Raw genomic sequence first — 25,006 nt, 5'->3', positions numbered from 1 at the left:
GAGAGTGTGTCCATGTACCCTCGTAGACCGAAAGCGGAAGCATTTAGTAACACGGTTGATGTAGTCGAACGTCTTCGCGATCCAACCGATCCAATTAACGAACGTACGGCACCTTCGTGTTCAGCACACGTTCAGCATGATGACGTCCCTCGAGCTCTTGATCCAATTGAGGATGAGGGAGAGTTCCGTCAGCACGACGGCGTGGCGACGGTGATGATGAAGTTACCGGCGCAGGGCTTCGCCTAAGCACTACGACAATATGACCGAGGTGTGTAACTTGATACGTCTCCAACATATCTACTTTTTCTCATGCTTTTCCTCTTGTTTTGGACTCTAATTTGCATGATTTGAATGAAACTAACCCCGGGCTGATGTTGTTTTCAGCAGAACTACCATGGTGTTGTTTTTGTCCAGAAATAAAAGTTCTCAGCATAAATTGAAACTTTGCGAGGATTTTTTATGGAATAAAAGAGGAATTTTGGAGCCAACAACTACCAGAGAGGGGCCCCTGGCTGGGCACAACCCACCAGGGCGCGCCCCCTCTCCTGGCGCACCCAGGTGGGTTATACCAACCTGGTGGCCCCGCTGACGACCCCCCTGATACTATAAATTCACATATTTCCAGAAAAAAATCAGGGAGAAAGAATTATCACGTTCCACGAGACGGAGCGGCCGCCAAGCCCTGTTCTTCCTCGGGAGGGCATATCTGGAGTCCGTTTGGGGCTCCGGAGAGGGGGATCTTCGTTCTTAGTCATCACCAACCAATCTCCATCGCCAATTCCATGATGCTCCCCACCGGGAGTGAGTAATTCCTTCGTAGGCTCGCTGGTCGGTGAGGAGTTGGATGAGATTCATCATGTAATCGAGTTAGTTTTGTTAGGGCCCGATCCCTAGTATCCACTATGTTCTTAGATTGATGTTGCTATGACTTTGCTATGCTTAATGCTTGTCACTTTTGGCCCGGGTGCCATGAACTCAGATCTGAACCGTTTATGAATTCATCATTATATCCATGTTTTAGATCCGATCTTGCAAGTTATAGTTACCTACTACGTGTTATGATCCGGCAACCCCGGTGTGACAACAACCGGGCCCACTCCTGGTGATGACCGTAGTTTGAGGAGTTCATGTATTCCCTATGTGTTAATGCTTTGTTCCGGTTCTCTATTAAAAGGAGGCCTTAATATTCCTTAGTTTCCAATATGGACCCCGCTGCCACGGGATGGTAGGACAAAATATGTCATGCAAGTTCTTTTAATAAAGCACGTATGACTATTTACGGAATACATGCCTACATTATATCGATGAACTGGAGCTAGTGCCGTATCGCCCTAGGTTATAACTGTTACATGATGAATATCATCCAACAAGTCACCGATCCAATGCCTACTAATTTATCCTATATTGTTTCTGCTAAGTTACTACTGCTATCATCACTGTTACATTTGCTACAATTTACTTCTATCACTATTATCATTACTACTGCTGCTGTCACTTTTATCAAAACTATCAAACTACTTTGCTACTGATCACTTTGCTGCAGATAATTAATCTCCAGGTGTGGTTGAATTGACAACTCAGCTGCTAATACCTTCAAATATTCTTTGGCTCCCCTTGTGTCAAATCTATAAATTTGGGTTGAATACTCTACCCTCGAAAACTGTTGCGATCCCCTATACTTGTGGGTTATCATAACTGTGGAGGGGGGCACCGCACACGGCTAAGACAAATCTTGGAGTGCCTTTGGGGTGCCCTCCCCACGTATATAAAGGAGGGAGGGAGAGAGGCCACCGGCCCTAGGGGGGCGCGCCAAGGTGTGGAGTCCTACTAGGACTCCCTAGTCCTAGTAGGATTCCACCTCCCACATGGAGTAGGAAAGGGGGAAGGGAGAAGGAGAAGGAACGGGGGGGGGGGGCCCTTCTCCTAGTCCTAATCGGCCTCCTGCCCAAGGGGGGGCGCACCAGCTCCTTGTGGGCTGGTTTGCTTCCCTCTAATGGCCCATAAGGCCCATAACTTCTCCCGGGGGTTCCGGTAACCTCCCGGTACTCCGAAAAAATGCCCGAACCACTCGGAACCATTCTGATGTCCAAATGCAACCTTCCAATATATGAATCTTTACCTCTCGACCCTTTCGAGACTCCTCGTCATGTCCGTGATCTCATCCGGGACTCCGAACAAGCTTCGGTCATCAAATCACATAACTCATAATACAAATCGTCATCGAACATTAAGCGTGCAGACCCTACGGGTTTGAGAACTATGTAGACATGACCGAGACACATCCCCGGTCAATAACCAATAGCAGAACCTGGATGCTCATATTGGCTCCTGCATATTCTATGAAGATCTTTATGGTCAAACCGCATAACAACATACGTTGTTCCCTTTGTCATCGGTATGTTACTTGCCCGAGATTCGATCGTCTGTATCATCATACCTAGTTCAATCTCGTTACCGGCAAGTCTCTTTACTCGTTCCGTAATGCATCGTCCCGCAACTAACTCATGAGTCACATTGCTTGCAAGGCTTTTAGTGATGATCATTACCGAGAGGGCCCAGAGATACCTCTCCGATACACGGAGTGACAAATCCTAATCTTGATCTATGCCAACTCAACAAACACCATCGGAGACACCTGTAGACCATCTTTATAATCACCTAGTTACGTTGTGATGTTTGATAGCACACTAAGTGTTCCTTCGGTATTCGGGGGTTGCATAATCTCATAGTCAGAGGAACATGTATAAGTCATGGTGAAAACAATAGCAATAAACTAAACGATCATAATGCTAAGCTAACGGATGGGTCTTGTCCATCACACCATTATCTAATGATGTGATACCGTTCATCAAATGACAACACATGTCTATGGTCAGGAAACTTAACCATCTTTGATTAACGAGCTAGTCAAGTAGAGGCATACTACAGACACTCTATTTTGTCTATGTATTCACACATGCACTAAGTTTCTGGTTAATACAATTCTAGCATGAATAATTGATGACCCAAAAGTATAGGGGATCAATTGTAGCTCTTTTCGATAAGTAAGAGTGTCGAACCCAACGAGGAGCAGAAGGAAATGACAAGTAGTTTTCAGTAAGGTAATGTCTGCAAGTGCTGAAACTGTAAGTAGCGAGTAGTTTGATAGCAAGATAATTTGTAGCGAGCAAGTAAAAATAGTAGCAATAAGTATGCAGCAAGGTAGCCCAATCCTTTTGAGGCAAAGGACAGGCCAAAACGGTCTCTTATGATAAGCAAAGCTTTCTTGAGGATACACGGGAATTTCATCTAGTCACTTTCGTCAGGTTAGTTTGATTTGTGTTCGCTACTTTGATAATTTGATGTGTGGGTGGACCGGTGCTTAGGTGTTGTTCTTACTTGAACAAACCTCCTACTTATGATTAACCCTCCCGCAAGCATCCACAACTATGAGAAAAGTATTAAGGATAAATCCTAACCATAGCATTAAACTCTAGGATCCAATCGGTCCCTTCCGGAATAGTGCATAAACTGGGGTTTCAGTTTCTATCACTCTCGCAACCCACCATCTATTTACTACTCCACAATGCATTCCCTTAGGCCCAAATATGGTGAAGTGTCATGTAGTCGACGTTCACATGACACCACTAAGGGAATCACAACATACATACTATCGAAATATCGAACACATATCAAGTTCACATGATTACTTGCAACATGATTTCTCCCGTGCAAATAATCAACATGCTCATGATCAGAGGGGTATTAATATGCATAATGGATCTGAACATATAATCTTCCACCAAATAAACCATATAGTAATCAACTACAAGATGTAATCAACACTACTAGTCACCCCCTAGCAACAATCTATAGTTCCGGTAACAAGATTGAATACAAGAGATGAACTAGGGTTTGAGATGAGATGGTTCTAGTGAAGATGTTGATGGAGATTGCCCTCCCCGAGGTGGGAGAGTTGTTGGTGATGATGATGACGATGATTTCCCCCTCTGGGAGGGAAGTTCCCCCGGCAGAATCGTTCCACCAGAGGGCAAAACTGCTCCTGCCCAAGTTCCCCCTCGAGACGGCGGCGCTTCGTCCCGAAAGTCTTCCCCTTATTTTTTCTAGGTCAAAATGACTTATATACCAGAAGATGGGCACCAGAGGTGGGCCGAGGAGGCCACAACCCACCAGGGCGCGCCAGGGGGGCTGGCGCGCCCAGGTGGGTTGTGCCCACCTGGTGGACGCCCTCTGGCGTTTATTGGCTCCAATATTCCTTCAATAATCCATAAAAAATTCTCCGTAAAGTTTCAGCTCATTTGGAGTTGTGCAGAATAGGTAGCCTAACGTAGCTTTTTCAGGTCCAGATTTCCGGCTGCCGGAATTCTCCCCCTCGGTGTGTACCTTGCAAATTATGAGAGAAAAGGCATTAGAATTACTCCAAAAAGCATTATTATGGATAAAAACATTGTAAATATCAGTAAGAAAACATGATGCAAAATGGACGTATCAACTCCCCCAAGCTTAGACCTCGCTTGTCCTCAAGCGAAAACCGAAATCAAAAAACATGTCCACATGCTTTGAGAGAGAGGTGTCGATAAAAAAATACGGACATAGAAGCATCATGTTGATTATTATAACAGCAACAAAATTAAACACAAGACTTTTATCAGAACATTTATCATACACTTCCCATGAATAAGTAACAGTTCATCACATAATCAAAGTATAAAGCAAAAACTTTATTAGAAACCAACAAACTATGTTCTCAGTCAACTTTGCATCTACAATTCATCATCTTTTCAGGAAGGGTCACGTGTCGGAGCCTTTAGGCAAGTCCACATACTCAACCATCATATAGTCTTCCATGATTGCTAACACTCACCGAGTACACATGAGCAAAATGTTTCAACCGGACACATAGAAAGATAGGGGCTTATATTTTCGCCTCCCAACATACTCACCTCAAGGGTGATGTCAACAATAATAAGTGATGCTATCTATATTCAATTGGACATATGTGCCTAGATCTTTCCTCACCACATGATGCTTGCCAAAAGTGAAAAGTAAAAGGAATCGAAGGAAAACTTTGACTCTTTGCATAAAAGTAAATACATAAAAGTAAAACATAGGCCCTTCGCAGAGGGAAGTAGAGGTTGCCATGCGCTTATTTGTTTGCATGCTCAACCCCTTAGTGCAAAAGAACATCACGTTGCATTGCCCCTTAAGATGACAACCTTTATTATGCAGTCTGTCGCTTTTATTCTTTGTCATCCAAGTTCGTGCAACGCTCAATTTTCTCTTACACTAAAAGATCACACATATTTAGAAGCAATTTTTATTGCCTTTTTGCACCGATGACAACTTACTTGAGGGGTCTTGTTTAATCCCTAGGTAGGTATGGTGGACACTTGAAAAAGATTTGGGTTTAAGGGTTTTTGGATGCACAAGTAGTATCTCTACTTAGTGCGGATTTTTTGGCTAGCAAAGATAGGGGCAAGCATCACATGTTAAAGGATCTATGACAATATGACTTCTATGTGAATATAAACATACATAAACCATTACGTTGTCTTCCTTGTCCGACGTCAACAATTTTGGCATATAATATTTTGATGAGGGCTCACAATCACAAAAGATTTCTAGGATAGTATATTTATATGTGAATCTTCCCTTCCCATATTAATTCTTTCATGAGTTGCATCACTGACAAATGCTATGCTTTCCCAATCTCTAACAAAATTTTCTTACTTATACTTTTCCTTATGTGGTGCTATTACCTACCATAGGATTAGTATATGATCTTATTGATTTATTTCCTTTCTTTTGTTTGCTTTCTTTCTCTTTTTCTTTTCTTTATTTGCAACATGAAAGTAAAGAAATTAAAAACTTGAACTAACTTTATTATATAACTTGCACACGATAACAATGATAGATCACTAAGCAAACTCTCAAAGAAGAAAAGATCGAACTAAACTTTATTCATCTAAGCAAAAGATTGAACTTAGATAAGTAGAAGCAAAAAGTGAAGGAAATATGCCCTAGAGGCAATAATAAAGTTGTTATTTATATTTTCTTATATCATGATAAATGTTTATTATTCATGCTAGAATTGTATTAACCGAAAACTTAGTACATGTGTGAATACATAGACAAACAGAGTGTCCCTAGTATGCCTCTACTTGACTAGCTCGTTAATCAAAGATGGTTAAGTCTCCTAGCCATGGACATGTGTTGTCATTTGATGAATGGGATCACATCATTAGATAATGATGTGATGGACAAGACCCATCCGTTAGCGTAGCATAATGATCGTTTAGTTTTATTGCTATTGCTTTCTTCATGACTTATACATGTTCCTCTGACTATGAGATTATGCAACTCCCGAATACCGGAGGAACACCTTGTGTGCTATCAAACGTCACAACGTAACTGGGTGATTATAAAGATGCTCTACAGGTGTCTCCGAAGGTGTTTGTTGGGTTGGCATATATCAAGATTAAGATTTGTCACTCCGTGCATCGGAGAGCTATCTCTGGGCCCTCTCGGTAATGCACATCACTATAAGCCTTGCAATCAATGTGACTAATGAGTTATTTATGGGATTATGCATTATGGAACGAGTAAAGAGACTTGCCGGAAATGAGATTGAACTAGGCATGAGGATACCGACGATCGAATCTTGGGCAAGTAACATACCGATGACAAAGGGAACAACGTATGTTGTTATGCGGTTTGACCGATAAAGATCTTCGTAGAATATGTAGGAGCCAATATGAGCATCCAGGTTCCGCTATTGGTTATTGACCGGAGATGTGTCTCGGTCATGTCTACATAGTTCTCGAACCCGTAGGGTCCACACGCTTAACATTCGATGACTATTTGTATTATGAGTTATGTGATTTGATGACCGAAGTTTGTTCGGAGTCGCGGATGAGATCACGGACATGACGAGGAGTCTCGAAATGGTCGAGAGGTAAAGATTCATATATTGGAAGGTTATATTCGGACATCGGAAAGGTTCCGAGTGATTCGGGTATTTTTCGGAGTACCGGGGAGTTACGGGAATTCGCCGGGAGAAGTAATGGGCCTTATTGGGCTTTATTGTAGAGAGGGGAGAAGGGCCAAGAGGTGGCGCGTGCCTCTCGCCTGCCCAAACCGAATTGGACAAGGGGTGGGGGCGCGTCCCCCCTTTCCTTCTCCCTCTCCCTCTCTTTCCTTCTGTCCTACTCCGAATAGGAAAGGGAATCCTACTAGGACTTGGGAGTCCTAGTAGGACCCCCTATGCTTGGCGCGCCACCTAGTCCGGCTGCCTTCTCCGTCCCTCCTTCATTTATATACGGGGGAGGGGAGCACCCCAAAGGCACTCAAGATTTGTCTTAGCCGTGTGCGGTGCCCCCTCCACAGTTACACACCTCGGTCAAATCGTCGTAGTGCTTAGGCAAAGCCTTACGCCGGTAACTTCATCATCACCGTCACCACGCTATCATGCTGACGAAACTCTCCCTCGAACTCAACTGGATCAAGAGCTCGAGGGATGTCATCGAGCTGAACGTGTGCAGAACTCGGAGGTGTCGTACGCCCGGTACTTGGATCGGTTGGATTGCAAAGACGTTCGACTACATCAACCGCGTTTCTAAACGCTTCCGCTTTCGGTCTACGAGGGTATGTGGACACACTCTCCCCGCTCGTTTCTATGCTTCTCCTTGATAGATCTTGCGTGATCGTAGGATTTTTTTTGAAATACTACGTTCCCCAACAGTGGCATCCGAGCCAGGTCTATGCGTAGCTGTTATATGCACGAGTAGAACACAAAGAGTTGTGGGCGATAATAGTCATACTGCTTACCAGCATGTCATACTTTGATTTGGCGGTATTGTTGGATGAAGCGGCCCAGACCGACATTACATGACCGCGTTCATGAGACTAGTTCTACCGTCGTGCTTTGCACACATGTGGCTAGTGGGTGTCTGTTTCTCCAACTTTAGTTGAATCGAGTGTGACTACGCCCGGTCCTTGTTGAAGGTTAAAACCGCACACTTGACGAAAAATTGTTGTGGTTGTGATGCGTAGGTAAGAACGGTTCTTGCTAAGCCCGTAGCAGCCACGTAAAACTTGCAACAACAAAGTAGAGGACGTCTAACTTGCTTTTGCAGGGCTTGTTGTGATGTGATATGGTCAAGACGTGATGAGATATAAATTGTTGTATGAGATGATCATGTTTTGTTAAAGTTATCGGCAACTGGCAGTAGCCTTATAGTTGTCTCTTTATTGCATAAGATGCAAGCACCATATAATTGCTTTACTTTATCGCTATGCGATAGCAATAGTTGGTGAGACGACCATGTGACGACACATTGATAGAGATCAAGATGATGGAGATCATGGTGTCATGCTGGTGAAGATGGAGATCATGATGGTACTTTGGAGATGGAGATCAAAGGCACAAGATGATGATGGCCATATCATGTCACATATTTTGATTGCATGTGATGTTTATCTTTTATGCATCTTATTTTCCTTAGTACGGCGGTAGCATTATAAGATGATCTCTCACTTAATTTCAAGGTACAAGTGTTCTCCCTGAGTATGCACCATTGCGATAGTTTGTCGTGCCGAGACACCACGTGATGATCGGGTGTGATAAGCTCTACGTTCACATACAACGGGTGCAAGCCAGTTTTGCACACGCAGAATACTCGGGTTAAACTTGACAAACCTAGCATATGCAGATATGACCTCGGAACACTGAGATCGAAAGATCGAACGTGAATCATATAGTAGATATGATCAACATAGTGATGTTCACCATCGAAAACTACTCCATCTCACGTGATGACCGGACATGGTTTAGTTGATATGGATCACGTGATCATTTAGATGACTAGAGGGATGTCTATTGACACGTCCATTTTGCATCATGCTTTTATATGGATATTTATTGCATTATGGGCTGTTATTACACAATATATCACAATACTTATGCCTATTCTCTCTTATTTTACAAGGTTTACATAAGGAGGGAGAATGCCGGCAGCTGGAATTCTGGGCTAGAAAAGGAGCAAATATTAGAGACCTATTCTGCACAACTCCAAAAGTCCTGAAACTCCACGAAAGATATTTTTGGAAATAATAAAAAATAATGAGCGGAAGAAATACGTCAGGGGGCCTCCACCTGTCCACGGGGGTGGGAGGCGCGCCCTACCCCCTGGGCGTGCCCCCTGCCTCGTGGGCCCCCTGTTGGCCCTCCGGTGCCCATCTTCTGCTATATGAAGTCTTTCATCCGAAGGAAAATCATAAGCAAGCTTTCGGGACGAGACTCCGCCGCCACGAGGCGGGACCTTGGCGGAACCAATCTAGGGCTCCGGCAGAGCTGTTCTGCCAGGGACACTTCCCTCCGGGAGGGGGAAATCATCGCCATCGTCATCACCAACGCTCCTCTCATCGGGAGAGGGCAATCTCCATCAACATCTTCACCAGCACCATCTCCTCTCAAACCCTAGTTCATCTCTTGTATCCAGTTCTTGTCTCTAAGTCTGGGATTGGTACCTGTAGGTTGCTAGTAGTGTTGATTACTCCTTGTAGTTGATGCTAGTTGGTTTATTTGGTGGAAGATCATATGTTCAGATCCTTTATGCATATTAATACTCCTCTGATTATGAACATGAATATGCTTTGTGAGTAGTTACGTTTGTTCCTGAGGACATGGGAGAAGTCTTGCTATTAGTAGTCATGTGAATTTTATATTCGTTCGATATTTTGATGAGATGTAAGTTGTCTATCCTCTAGTGGTGTTATGTGAACGTCGACTACATGACACTTCACCATTATTTGGGCCTAGAGGAAGGCATTGGGAAGTAATAAGTAGATGATGGGTTGCTAGAGTGACAGAAGCTTAAACCCTAGTTTATGCGTTGCTTCGTAAGGGGCTGATTTGGATCCATATGTTTCATGCTATGGTTAGGTTTACCTTAATACTTTTGTTGTAGTTGCGGATGCTTGCAATAGAGGTTAATGATAAGTGGGATGCTTGTTCAAGTAAGGTCAGCACCCAAGCACCGGTCCACCCACATATCAAATTATCAAAGTACCGAACGCGAATCATATGAACGTGATGAAAACTAGCTTGACGATAATTCCCATGTGTCCTCGGGAGCGCTTTTCTCTATATAAGAGTTTGTTCGGGCTTGCCCTTTGCTACAAAAAGGATTGGCCCACCTTGCTTCACTTTATTTACTTTTGTTACTTGTTGCTCGTTACCAATTATCCTATCACAAAACTATCTGTTACCTATAATTTCAGTGCTTGCAGAGAATACCTTGCTGAAAACCGCTTATCATTTCCTTCTGCTCCTCGTTGGGTTCGACACTCTTACTTATCGAAAGTACTACGATAGATCCCCTATACTTGTGGGTCATCAAGACTCTTTTTTGGCGCCGTTGCCGGGGAGTGAAGGGCCTTTGGTAGGTGGAATTAGGTAAGGAAAAAATTATATAGTGTGCTGAAATTTACTGCCACTTGTTACTATGGAAAGTAATCCTGTGAGGGGCTTGTTCGGGGTATCTTCACCCCGACCAGTAGAGCAAAGAGTTGCTCCTCAACCTACTGAACCCACTGAAAATGAAAATGTCTACTTTGAAATTCCTTCGGGTATCTTAGAAAAACTACTAGCTAATCCTTTTGCAGGAGATGGAACAATGCATCCTGATGAGCACCTAATCTATGTGGATGAAGTTTGTGGATTATTTAAGCTTGCAGGTATACCCGATGATGTTATTAAGAAGAAGGTCTTCCCATTATCTTTGAAGGGAGATGCATTGACATGGTATAGGCTATGTGATGATACGGGGTCATGGAACTACAAACGATTGAAATTGGAATTTCATCAGAAGTTTTATCCTATGCATCTTGTTCATTGTGATCGCAATTCTATATATAATTTGTGGCCTCGCGAAGGAGAAAGCATCGCTCAAGCATGGGGCAGGCTTAAATCAATGTTATATTCATGCCCCAATCATGAGCTCCCAAGAGAAATAATTATTCAAAATCTTTATGCTCGGCTTTCTGATAACAATCGCACCATGCTCGATACATCTTGTGCTGGCTCTTTTATGATGAAGACTATTGAATTCAAATGGGATTTATTGGAAAGAATTAAATGCAACTCTGAGGATTGGGATCTCGACGAAGGTAAGGAGTCAGGTATGACACCTAAGTTTGATTGTGTTAAATCTTTTATGGATACCGATGTTTTCCGTAAATTTAGCACTAAATATGGACTTGATTCTGAGATAGTAGCTTCTTTCTGTGAATCTTTTGCTACTCATGTTGATCTCCCTAAGGAGAAGTGGTTTAAATATCATCCTCCCATAGAAGTAAAAGTATCTGCACCTATTAAAGTTGAAGAAAAGACTATCACTTATAATGATCCTATTGTTCCTACCACTTATGTTGAGAAACCACCTTTCCCTGTTAGAATAAAGGATCATGCTAAAGCTTCAACTGTGGTTCGTAAAAGCAATATTAGAACCTATACACCTCCTGAGCAAGTTAAAGTTGAACCTAATATTGCTATTGTTAAAGATCTCTTGGCTAATAATATTGATGGGCATGTTATTTATTTCCGTGAAGAGACTGCTAGAATTGCTAAACCTTGTGCTAAAGATAAACATAGACCTGTGGTAGGCATGCCTGTTATTTCTGTTAAAATAGGAGATCATTGTTATCTTGGCTTATGTGATATGGGTGCTAGTGCTAGTGCTATACCTCATGACTTATACAAAGAAATTATGCATGCTATTACACCTGCCGAGATAGAAGATATTGATGTTACCATTAAGCTTGCCAATAGAGATACCGTATCACCCATTGGAATTGTTAGAGATGTTGAAGTCTTGTGTGGGAAAACTAAATATCCTGCGGATTTTCTTGTTCTTGGTTCCCCACAAGATAGCTTTTGTCCCATTATATTTGGTAGACCCTTCTTGAACACTGTTAATGCTAAGATAGACTGCGAAAAGGATGTTGTTACTATTGGCTTGGGTGATATGTCTCATGAGTTTAATTTCTCTACATTTAGTAGACAACACCGTGAAGAGGAATTGCCTAGTAAGGATGAAATAATTGGTCTTGCTTCTATTGCCGTACCTCCTAGTGATCCTTTAGAACAATATTTGCTAGACCATGAAAATGATATGTTTATGAATGAAAGAAGGGAAATACATGAAGTATTCTTTAAACAGGAACCTATCCTGAAACACAATTTGCCTGTTGAAATCCTAGGGGATCCTCCTCCACCCAAGGGTGATCCCGTGTTTGAGCTTAAACCGTTACCTGATACTCTTAAATATGCTTATCTTGATGAAAAGAAGATATAACCTGTTATTGTTAGTGCTAACCTTTCAGAGCATGAAGAAGAGAGATTATTGAAAACTCTGAAGAAGCACCGTGCTGCTATTGGATATACTCTTGATGATCTTAAGGGCATTAGTCCCACTCTATGCCAACACAAAATAAATTTGGAGAAAGATGCCAAACCAGTCCGTGATCACCAACGACGGCTGAATCCTAAGATGAAAGAAGTGGTAAGAAAGGAAATACTAAAGCTCCTTGAGGCAGGTATAATTTATCCCGTTGCTGATAGTTAGTGGGTAAGTCCTGTCCATTGTGTCCCTAAGAAGGGAGGGTATTACTGTTGTTCCTAATGATAAAGATGAATTGATTCCGCAAAGAATTATTACAGGTTATAGGATGGTAATTGATTTCCGCAAATTAAATAAGGATACTAAAAAAGATCATTACCCCTTACCTTTTATCGATAAAATGCTAGAAAGATTAACCAAACATACACATTTTTTGCTTTCTAGATGGTTATTCTGGTTTCTCTCAAATACCTGTGTCAGCCGATGATCAATCAAAGACCACTTTTACTTGCCCTTTCGGTACTTTTGCTTATAGACGTATGCCTTTTGGTTTATGTGATGTACCTGCTACCTTTCAAAGATGCATGATGGCTATATTCTCTGACTTTTGTGAAAAGATTTGTGAGGTTTTCATGGACGATTTCTCCGTTTATGGATCCTCTTTTGATGATTGCTTGAGCAACCTTGATCGAGTTTTGCAGAGATGTGAGGAAACTAATATTGTCTTGAATTGGGAAAATTGCCACTTTATGGTTAATGAAGGTATTGTCTTGGGGCATAAAGTTTCTGAAAGTGGTATTGAAGTTGATAAAGCCAAGGTTGATGCTCTTGAAAAGATGCCATGTCCCAAGGACATCAAAGGTATAAGAAGTTTCCTGGGTCACGCCGGTTTTTATACGAGGTTCATTAAGGACTTCTCAAAAATTTCTTGGCCTCTGACTAATTTATTATAAAAAGATATACCATTTGTCTTTGATGATGATTGTGTAGAAGCATTTGAAATACTTAAGAAAGCATTGATCTCTACACCTATTGTTCAGCCACCTGATTGGAATTTACCTTTTGAAATTATGGGTGATGCTAGTGATTATGCTGTAGGTGCTGTTCTAGGGCAAAGAGTTGATAAGAAATTAAATGTTATCCAATATGCAAAACTCTAGACAATGCTCAAAGAAATTATGCTACTACTGAAAAGGAATTCTTAGCAGTTGTATTTGCTTGTGATAAGTTCAGACCTTATATTGTTGATTTTAAAGTAACTATTCACACTGATCATGCTGCTATTAAATATCTTATGGAAAAGAAAGATGCTAAACCTAGACTTATTAGATGGGTTCTCTTGTTACAAGAATTTGATTTGCATATTATTGATAGAAAGGGAGCTGAGAACCCCGTTGCAGACAACTTGTCTAGGTTAGAAAATGTTCTTGATGACCCACTACCTATTGATGATAGCTTTCCTGATGAACAATTAAATGTTATAAATGCTTCTCGTACTGCTCCATGGTATGCTGATTATGCTAATTACGTTGTTGCTAAATTTATACCACCGAGTTTCACATACCAGCAAAAGAAAAAGTTTTTCTATGATTTAAGACATTACTTCTGGGATGACCCACATGTTTATAAAGAAGGAGTAGATGGTGTCATTAGACGTTGTGTACCTGAGCATGAACAGGAACAGATCCTACGCAAGTGTCACTCCGAGGCTTATGGAGGACACCACGCTGGAGACAGAACTGCACATTAGGTATTGCAATCCGGTTTTTATTGGCCTACTCTCTTCAAGGATGCCCGTAAGTTTGTTTTATCTTGTGATGAATGCCAAAGAATTGGTAATATTAGTAGACGTCAAGAAATGCCTATGGATTATTCACTTGTTATTGAACCATTTGATGTTTGGGGCTTTGATTATATGGGACCTTTTCCTGCCTCTAATGGATACACACATATTTTAGTTGCTGTTGATTACGTTACTAAGTGGGTAGAACCTATTCCAACTAGTAGTGCTGATCATAACACTTCTATTAAGATGCTTAAAGAAGTTATTTTTCCAAGGTTTGGAGTCCCTAGATATTTAATGACTGATGGTGGTTCACATTTTATTCATGGTGCTTTCCGTAAAATGCTTGCTAAATATGATGTTAATCATAGAATCGCATCTCCTGAAAGTGCGTTATATCGACTAGAGGGGGGTGAATAGGCGACTTTTATGAATTCTTCACTGAGGAATTTGCCAGTGAGGAAATTCCTTAGCGAAGAACTACTTGCAGCGGAATAAGTACTCAAAAGTATGCATAGCAGAACAGAAGCATGATCATCATGATGAAATGAAGACAAGCACAGAGTACAGAAGCGTAAACAAAAGATAGCACAGGATGAAGACAAACAGACTGAAGAAATTGAACTAAGGAAATTGAGGAAGTCTTCAAACACAGATATGAACAAGTGCACACCACAATTATGAGGAAATGAAAGAGTTGAGGAAATAGAACCAGTAAGCTTGGTGAAGACAATGATTTGGTAGACCAGTTCCAACTGCTGTCTCAGTTGTACGTCTGGTTGGAGCGGCTAGGTATTTAAAGCTGAGGACACACAGTCCCGGACACACAGTCCTCACCGTATTCTCCTTGAGCTAAGGTCACACAGACCTCGCCCAATCACTCGTGGTAAGTCTTCAGGTGACTTCCAAACCTTCACAGACTCGGTCACTCGGCGATCCACAATTTCCTCCTGGATGCTCTAGACCATGACGCCTAACCATCTGGAAGAAGCACAGTCTTCAAAGGTAACAAGCGTCGGATCCACACAGGATCAATCTCTTCAGTGATGCTCAATCACTTTGGGTTTGTGGGTGTTTGGGTTTGGGTTTTCCTCACTTGATGATTTTCGCTCAAAGTCCTCGGAGGATGGGATGCTCTCAAATGACAAGTGTCAGTTTCTCTCGGAGCAGCCAACCAGCTAGTGGTTGTAGGGGGCGGCTATTTATAGCCTAGGGAGCAGCCCGACATGATAAGACATAAATGCCCTTCAATGATATGACAGTTAGGTGTGTAGATATTTTGGGACAGTTGGCGCATAGCACAGCAACGGTCGGAAATTTGAGTATCAAATTCCTCAGGGCTATCATGTTCCTCACTGTGTAGGCAATCTGCACTGGCGAATTCCTAACTCCTCAGTCAGAACAAATTCCTCAGAGACCAGAAGAACTTCGTCTCTGTCACTGAAGAAATTGACTGAACTGTATGAGATTTCCAATGGCTTCACTCGAAGGGATTGGTAGGTGTAGGATTTTTAGTTGAGCATCACATGGAAATTTTTCCTTAGTATTTCCTCGACCCCCTTTTACAGTACGGTGTTTCCTATGACTCAAGAAAGAGAAAATGAAACTACGAAAACAAAAGTCTTCACGCTTCATGTTCCTCAGATGAATACCAAGTCTTCAAGGTCACACCAATTTCATCACTTTCAAAGTCTTCAGAAATCCAAAGTCTTCAGTCGAAGAACTTCATTTTTAGGGGTCGACTTTCTCTGTAAATATCAAACTCCTCAAAGACTTATAGACCTGTGTACACTCATAAATACATTAGTCTCTTAACCTATAAGTCTTCAATACACCAAAATCACTAAGGGGCACTAGATGCACTTACATCTCCTTATCACCCACAGTCTAGTGGTCAAGTAGAATTGAGTAATAGAGAGCTCAAATTAATTTTGCAAAAGACTGTTAATAGATCTAGAAAGAATTGGTCCAAGAAACTTGATGATGCATTATGGGCCTATAGAACTGCATATAAAAATCCTATGAGTATGTCTCCGTATAAAATGGTTTATGGAAAAGCATGTCACTTACCTCTCGAACTAGAACATAAGGCTTATTGGGATATTAAAGAGCTCAATTATGATTTCAAACTTGTCGGTGAGAAGAGATTATTTGACATTAGCTCACTTGATGAATGGAGAACCCAAGCCTATGAGAATGCCAACTTATTTAAAGAAAAAGTTAAAAGATGGCATGACAAAAGAATACAAAAGCGTGAGTTTAATGTAGGTGATTATGTATTGCTATACAACTCTCGTTTAAGATTTTTTGCAGGAAAACTTCTCTCTAAATGGGAAGGTCCTTACGTCATCGAGGAGGTCTATCGTGCCGGTGCCATAAAAATCAACAACTTCGAAGGCACAAATCCGAAGGTGGTAAACGGTCAAAGAATCAAACATTATATCTCAGGTAATCCCATAAATGTTGAAACCAATGTTATTGAAACCGTAACCCCGGAGGAATACATAAGGGACACTTTCCGGAATGCTTCGGACTCCGAAAAGGAATAGGTATGTGGTACGGTAAGTAAACCGACTCCAAAATAGTTCTAAAGGCAATTTTTCTCCGTTTTGGAATATTTAGAAAAATAGAAAAATAAGAAGCAGTCCGGGAAGGACACGAGGCCTCCACGAGGGTGCAGGGCGCGCCCTACCCCCTTGGGCGTGCCCCCCTCCCTCGTGGGCACCTCCTGCGCTCTCCGGACTCCATTTTCTTGAAGGTTGCGTATTTTGGTCGGTAAAAATTCATTATATAATCTCCCGAAGGTTTTGACTCATGTATCACGCAATTGTCCTCTGTTCTTGTTTCGAGATGTTTTCTGTCAGGGTTGTCAAGGCCAGGCATCATGTCGTCCCCCTCCTCCAACAATGGTGACAACGATGCTTGGCTAATGAAGATAGAGCTGAAGAGGGAAGAACCCATGGAGATCAACAAGGATGAAGGGATCAAGAAGGCCACGGAGGACCAAGTTCCGGCAACAGAAGACATCCTTCAACTTGATCACAATCTTCTTACCCCAACTGAGATCGAAGCTTTCAAGATAATTTAGCTAGCTCGTATACAAAACAAGTATCTCACACGTGAAAATATTTTGTTGAAGGAGCATATTGTTGCACTCAAGGGCATTATCCGCAAGCTGGAGTATCTCTTACGCTCGATGTGCGACTACCCATCATCACCACCATCCTCTTCTTCAACAAAGGAGACATAATCACATGGGTATGGGCACTCCCCTTGGCAACTTCCAAGCTTGGGGGAGGTGCCCCGGTATCGTATCACCATCACATATCTATCTTTACCTTTTTCTTAGTTCGATCCTATTAGTAGTATCTTGATCTAGTAGAATAAAGTTTTGGTATGATCTAGTTTTGAGTTTTGCTTTATGATCCCTCTATGTAATCGAGTCCGTGAGCTATACAATAAAGATTAGTGTTGAGTCAAGGGCTTGATTATTTTGCTATGATCTTGAGTGAATAAAAGAAAAGAGAAAAGAATAAAAAGAAATAAAAAAAGAGATCATATTGATCTTATGAAGAGTAATGACTTCACATAGAAAGAGTATGATGATTAAAAATTGTTGAGAGTTGACAAACATAGCTTTGGTCATCGTTGCAATTAATAGGAAGTAATAAAGAAAGAGAGGTTTCACATATAAATATACTATCTTGGACATATTTTATGATTGGGAGGACTCATTAAAATATGACATGCTAAAGAGTTGATGTTGGACAAGGAAGACAACATAATGGGTATGTTTTCTTATATCTGAGATAAAGTATATTGTCATGGATCATCCAACATGTTGAGCTTGCCTTCCCCCCTCATGCTAGCCAAATTCTTTGCACCAAGTAGAGATACTAATTGTGCTTCCAAATACCCTTAAACCCAGTTTTGCCATAAGAGTCCACCATACCTACCTATGGATTGAGTAAGATCCTTCAAGTAAGTTGTCATCGGTGCAAGCAATAAAAATTGCTCTCTAAATATGTATGATTGATTGGTGTGGAGGAAATAAGCTTTATACGATCTTATGATGTGGAAGAAATAAAAGCGACGGACTGCATAATAAAGGTCCATATCACAAGTGGCAATATAAAGTGACGTTCTTTCGCATTAAGATTTTGTGCATCCAACCCTGAAAGCGCATGGCAACCTCTGCTGCCCTCTGCGAAGGGCCTATCTTTTATTATTACCTTCTACCTTATGCAAGAGTCATGGTGATCTTCACCTTTCCTTTTTACGTTTTATCCTTTGGCAAGCACAAGATGTTGGAAAGATCTTGATAGATATATCTAATTGGATGTGGGTTAGCATGAACTATTATTGTTGACATTACCCTTGCGGTAAAAGGTTGGGAGGCGAAACTATAAGCCCCTATCTTTCTCTGTGTCCGACTAAAACTCCGTAACCACAAGTATTGCGTGTGTTAGCAATTGTGAAAGACTAAATGATAGATGAGTATGTGGAGTTGCTAGAAAGCTCTGACATAGACACTTTCTGATGTTATGATAAATTGGAATTGCTTCAATGACTGAGATTACAGTTTGTTAGTTCTCAATAAAGTTTCTGATTCATACTTTGCATTGTGAATAGATTATTACTTGAGCATAAGAGATCATATGACAATATCCATATATGTTGCTGTTATGAGAATAATCATGATGCCCTCGTGTCCGTATTTTATTTTATCGACACCTCTACCTCTAAACATGTGGACATATTTATTGTTATCGGCTTTCGCTTGAGGACAAGCGAGGTCTAAGCTTGGGGAGTTGATACGTCCATTTTGCATCATGCTTTTATATGGATATTTATTGCATTATGGGCTGTTATTACACATTATGTCACAATACTCACTACAAAAAAAGACACATCCGTGACATTTTGGGCCGAACGAATTTTTTTTGTCATACATATGACACTTCTATGACGATAATTGTGACAAAACCCGGTATCATCATAGATGTGGTGGGCTCCTACTTCTATGACAAAAAATCATGACAAAAAATGGGCTTTTCGTCCTGGATGGGCCGGAGACGCAGCTGCATGACATTCTTTGGGCCGTCCATGACGGAAAAAACCGTGTTAGAAGCGTGGGCGAGGAAAATTTCGGGGAGTTCCCGGTTACGGTGGGAGGTCGGGGGCCGAGCGATGCGCGTTTCTCTCGTACACGTACGCGCGTGTGTGCGAGGCGTTGGCTCTAACTGAACCCGAGCGAGGCATTGGGCTCTAACTGAACCCGAGCGATTGCACTGCAGGCTACGCGTTACTGAACCCGAGCGATCCATCGATGGCTGTTAACTGAACCCGATCGAGCGATTCCTTCGCTACTGCTGCTAACTAAAGCCGATCGATGCTGCCTCTGGGATGAACAGTGAGCATTGCGGGGGGGGGGGGGGTTGGATGAACAGTCAGCGGTGGCATTGCCTCTGGATGAATAGGACCCTGTGGTGTGGTGGAGGGCTGGATGAACAGTAGACGGTGGAGGGGTGCCCGTGGAGGGGTGGTTGAACAGGACCCCGTGGTGTGGAGGGCTGGATGAAGAGTAGACGGTGGAGGGGTGCCCGTGGAGGGGTGGTTGAACAGGACCCCGTGGTGTGGAGGGCTGGATGAACAGTAGACGGTGGAGGGGTGCCCGTGGAGGGGTGGTTGAACAGTAGCCGGTGGAGTAGCGCGCGGTGGAGGCTGGATGAACAGGAGCCCGTGGAGGCTGGAGGAGGTCGACGGTAGCCCGTGGAGGCTGGAGGAGGTCGACGGTGGAGATGAACAGTATCCCGTGGAGTCCCGTTTTGCGGTACGCCACACCCCTCCCGATGAACAGGACCCCCGTTTCGACCGTAGGAGGTCCGTTTCGTCCGTTTTGCGGTACGCCACACCCCTCCCGATCAACAGGACCCCCGTTTCGACCGTAGGAGGTCCGTTTCGTCCGTTTTGCGGTACGCCACACCCTTCCCGATCAACAGGACCCCCGTTTCGACCGTAGGAGGTCCGTTTCCTCCGTTTTGTGGTACGCCAGACCCCTCCCGATCAACAGGACCCCGTTCCGAACGTAGGAGGTCCGTTTCCTCCGTTGTGCGGTACGCCAGGCCTCGTTTCCATCGCCTGTTCCGTCCAAGCCCTCCCGATGAACACGACCACGCATTCCGTTCCGACCCAGCCGGTTGGCTCCCACGCGTTCCGTTGCCTCCCGATGAACACGACGCATTCCGTTGCCTCCCCATGAACACGACGCATTCCGTTGCCTCCCCATGAACACGACGACGACACTGTTTCTCCGTTCCGACCCAGCCATGTACACGAGCCCTGGCCGTACGTATGCGCGAGTAGGCGTTCGAGACCCCGCCCGTATGTACACATACGTGGCCGTATTTTCTTTCTTGCACCCTGGCCGCTGTACGTACGTGTACATGCTACGTGCGCGCCTCTACTACGACACGTACGCGCCTCTACTACGACACGTGCGCGCCTCTACATCCACCAGTATATATGTACGTACACGTTCGTGACCAGAATGACAACGCTACGTACGCTTCGACCAGGTGGGTCCCGACTGTCAGGCACTTCCTTGCGTGCGAAGATGTAGCTGGTGGGTCCCAGCAGTCAGGGGGGCGAATCGTTTTGTTTTTTTGCCCGGACGCACTTCCTTGCGTGCGAAGGTGTAGCTGGTGGGTCCCAGCAGTCAGGGGGGAAACGTTTTTTCGCGAAATACGGTGGCCCGTCCGGTGGGTCCCCGCTGTCAGGTGGAGGAATAATTATTTTGCGCGTAATAAGGAGGCACTTCCTTGCTGCGGCCGTGGACCCAGCTGTCAGCGTCTCCACGCACAGTACTCTTCCGATGGAAGTCGGTCGTTGACCACATTGACCACGCCGCGCCGAGAGCACCACGGCGGTGGACGACGGCGAGGCCTAGGAAGGGGACGACACGGAGGCAGGGAAGACTCGGCAGTTGTTTCCCACGCGGAGGGGAGTACGACTGTACGAGGGTTTACTGGTTCGTCTGCCGTCGCCGGAGAATAACAGCAGGTGTGGGTGAGTAGAGGGATGGCTAGGCCAGCGATGGGAGTACGGTGGGGCGGTGAGGCCTGCGCGGCAGCACAGCCGGCCGCAGGGAGGAGGGAGCAGGCAGTCCCGCCGGCGCTTGTTTGAGCGGCTGGAGCAGGAAGAGCAGAGATTGAAGAAGCACGACGGCCGTTGGATGGACATCCAACAGTCAGTGCTTGTGCGTCAACCTTTTTTTAGGAAAGCCTCAAATCTGTGGAAAACAGCATACAACCCATCTGCCATTATTTCTAATAATTTACAGCCCATTTGCTAATTCTTGAGGTTTTTTGGAGCCCATATTCTTTTTGTTAGCATTACAGCCCATATTGTGGCCACGGTTAAAAAATTATATGAAATTTTGCATATTTCAGTGCGGTCCGAACTGTTTTTAATCCCGAAATTTCGACTCACATTCAAACTGATTTTAAAAATAAATGTATATCAATATAAAATCCAACAAATTCTCCACGCATAAAAATTAATGTAATTTAAAATCTTGAAATGAAAAAAAGATATTTGAAACTAATTGCCGGTTTGATGTGTTTTAAAAATGTACAGCCCATTTCTCATTACTGATGGGCCATTTTCTCGGCCAGCCGAATGAAAGCTCTCCTCGTCTTGAAAGATTTGCAGCCCAACAGGCCTGACAAAGCGACTTACTTGGCAAATCACAAAAAAACTGGGCTGTGGCCGTGGACCCAGCTGTCAGCCTCTCCACGTACAGTACTCTTCCGATGGAAGTCGTTCCTTGACCACGTTGACCACGCCGCACGGAGAGCACCACGGCGGTGGACGACGGCGAGGCCTAGGAAGGGGACGACGCGGAGCCGGGGAAGACGCGGCAGTGGAAGCCCGCGCGGAGAGGAGTACGAGGGTTCACTGGTTCGGCTGCGGTGTGAGGCTGCCGTCGCCGCAGGGCCTGGCCAGCGGTGGGAATAGTAGGGGGCGGTGAGGCCTCTGCGGCAGCACAGCCGGCCACGGGAGGCAGGAGCATGCGGCACGACCGGCGCTGCTTTGGGCGGCTGGAGCAAGAAGACCAGAGGTTGAAGAAGCACTACGGCCGTTGGATGGACATCGTACGGTCACTGGAGCTAGAATCGTTCATATTGACTAAGTTGGCAAAGCCTTTCGTCCCCGTCAACTTAGTAGGCCCACAAGTCAGCCTCCACCAAGGTGGGTCCTAGCTAGCCGGGGGAGTATTCATTTTTTGTGCGTAATAAGGAGGCACTTCCGGTGGGTCCGAGCTGACAGCGGGGGGAACGTTTTTTCGCGAAATACGGTGGCCCGTCCGGTGGGTCCCAGCAGTCAGGGGAAACGATTTTTTCGCAAAATACTGGTGGCCCGTCCGGTGGGTCCCCGCTGTCAGGTGTAAGAATAATTATTTTTCGCGTAATAAGGAGGCACTTCCTTGCGGCTGCCGTGGACCTAGCTGTCAGCCTCTCCACGTAAAGTCCACGTCCGATGGAAGTCGTTCCTTGACCACGTTGACCACGCCGCGCCAACAGCACCAGGGCGGTGGACGACGGTGAGGCCTAGGAAGGGGCCAACGCGGAGCCGGGAAAGACGCGACAGTGGAGGCACACGCGGAGAGGAGTACGAGGGTTCACTAGTTCGGCTGCGCTGCCGTCGCCGCAGAGTAACAGGGGGTGTGGGTGAGTGGAGGGACGGCCTGGCCAGCGATGGAAGTAGTAGGGGTGGTGAGGCCTCCACGGAAGCACAGCCGGCCATGGGAGGCAGGAGCAGGCGGCACGACCGGCGCTGCTTTGGGCGGCTGGAGCAAGAAGACCAGAGGTTGAAGAAGCACGACGACCGTTGGATGGACATCGTACGGTCACTACAGCTAGAATCGTTTATATTGACTAAGTTGACAAAGCCCTTGGTACGTCAACTTAGTAGGCCCACAGGTCAGCTTCCGAAACGGTGCGCCCCAGATGTCAGGGGGAGGAATCATTTTTTGGGCGGGTGAAGCTAGAATATCCGAGATTGAAGAAGAAGCACGACATCCGTTGGATGGACATCCAACGACCACTGCTGCTAGAACCGTGTGTTGACTATAAGTTGACAAAGCCTTGCATACGCGTCAACTCTGTTTTTTTAGGGGACGCGTCAACTTAGTAAGGCCAGAAGTGTGTGGCAGAGAACTTATAGCCCATTTGAGATTTGTAAGAATGTGTAGCCCATTTTTGAATTCTAATGGAATTTACTACAGCCCATTTACAGTTTGTTAAAAGTACAGCCCATTTCAACCAACCGTTCAAAACAGAATTCAATAAAATTTCCCACATTTTGATGGGATCCGAAATATTTTTATCCCGAAATTTCTAGTCAGATTAAATACAATTTCAATATAAATTTATATTACGTAAAAATCCAACGAAACATTGCGCTCGCAACAATTAATGAAATTAAAATTTTCAATATCCAAAAATAATATTTTATAAAGTAATCACGTGTTTGGTGCATTTTTTATAGTTACTGCCCAGTTTTTATAATTACATCCCATTTATTATTTCTTAAAGCCCATTTTCTTGTTAAGCCTAATGCATCCCTCCTAGGAAAGATTTGCAGCCCAGCGGGGCGGAGAATAACAACTTGACCTTGCCTGGGTATTCCTAAAAATAAGTATAGCTGGGCTAGCCATTTTCAGCTTGACAAAAATTTATATCTGGGCTGGATATCTGGCCTGGGCTAGACGGGCCACAGCCCGCCCAGTTAATACCTGCAGCGATGTTTTCGTTGTTGTTCAGAGGAGAAAAATTAATATCTGGGCTAAACATCGAAAAACTCTGCAGTGCTCACACCTCAAAAACACAAATACTGCTCAAGCTGCTTGGTCCCAGCTGTCGGCCGCTTCTTGTGCAATTCTCTCGTTTATTGACTACTACATAGGTTGACAATGGTGTGGGACCGTGATGTCAGGAAACCAGGAGGAAGCAAAATAAATTATAGTTATATATATATATATATATAATAAGGAGGCACTTGCGTACGTGAGGCTATGGACCTGGTGGGTCCCCATTGTCATCCTCTCCAAGTAAAGTCATCTCCTCGCCCGCGCGTGCTTTCCGCGCGAAACAGTCAGCGCCGCCCGCCCCGCTTCCCGGTGCAGGCGATTGCTCCGCCTTCAAACGACACAAGTGTCGTCCGTCCGTCCATCTGCCGCCCACATTAATGATACGCGGTTGCCGAGGCGGCTACTCCGGCGCCACACGTCCGTCCCTCCGCCCGCCCACCATTGCTATATAAACTGCTGCGCCGGCCATAGCCGCAGTCATCCGCATCCGTTCCCTTTCTCCTGTCCACACCACTACTGCCCACCATGGCTTCCTCGCGCTCCAGCGCTCTTCGGGACGGGCGGACGACGGACCACAAGGAGATGGCAGCCATTGCTGCCGACCGGCTGGCCGGCAGGCAGCCGGAGGACGACGACGTCCCAATGGAGAACATGGTAGTCGACGATCCGGCGCCAACCCCCTCCTCCGCGCCATCCTCGCCGGTGCATTGCACCATGACCATCGGCGAGGCCCGTGCCCAATATATGGATAGGGTGAGGCAGATGCGTGAGGAGCAGTTCCGGGAGGCGCAGGCCGACGCCGCTACAACCACCATCTCCTCCAGGAGCACCTGCAGGCGGAGGAGCAGATCGCCGCGGAGCGGGCGGAGCAGGAGGCGCTGCTCGACTCGTACCGCTCCGCCCGCAAGGGCCGCCTCGAGCGCTGGCGGTACCGCATGCGGGTGGCGG

This window comes from Triticum aestivum, chromosome 1D (genome assembly GCF_018294505.1).
Source record: "Triticum aestivum cultivar Chinese Spring chromosome 1D, IWGSC CS RefSeq v2.1, whole genome shotgun sequence".
Lineage (NCBI taxonomy): Eukaryota > Viridiplantae > Streptophyta > Magnoliopsida > Poales > Poaceae > Triticum > Triticum aestivum.
This window is presented reverse-complemented; position numbering follows the sequence as displayed.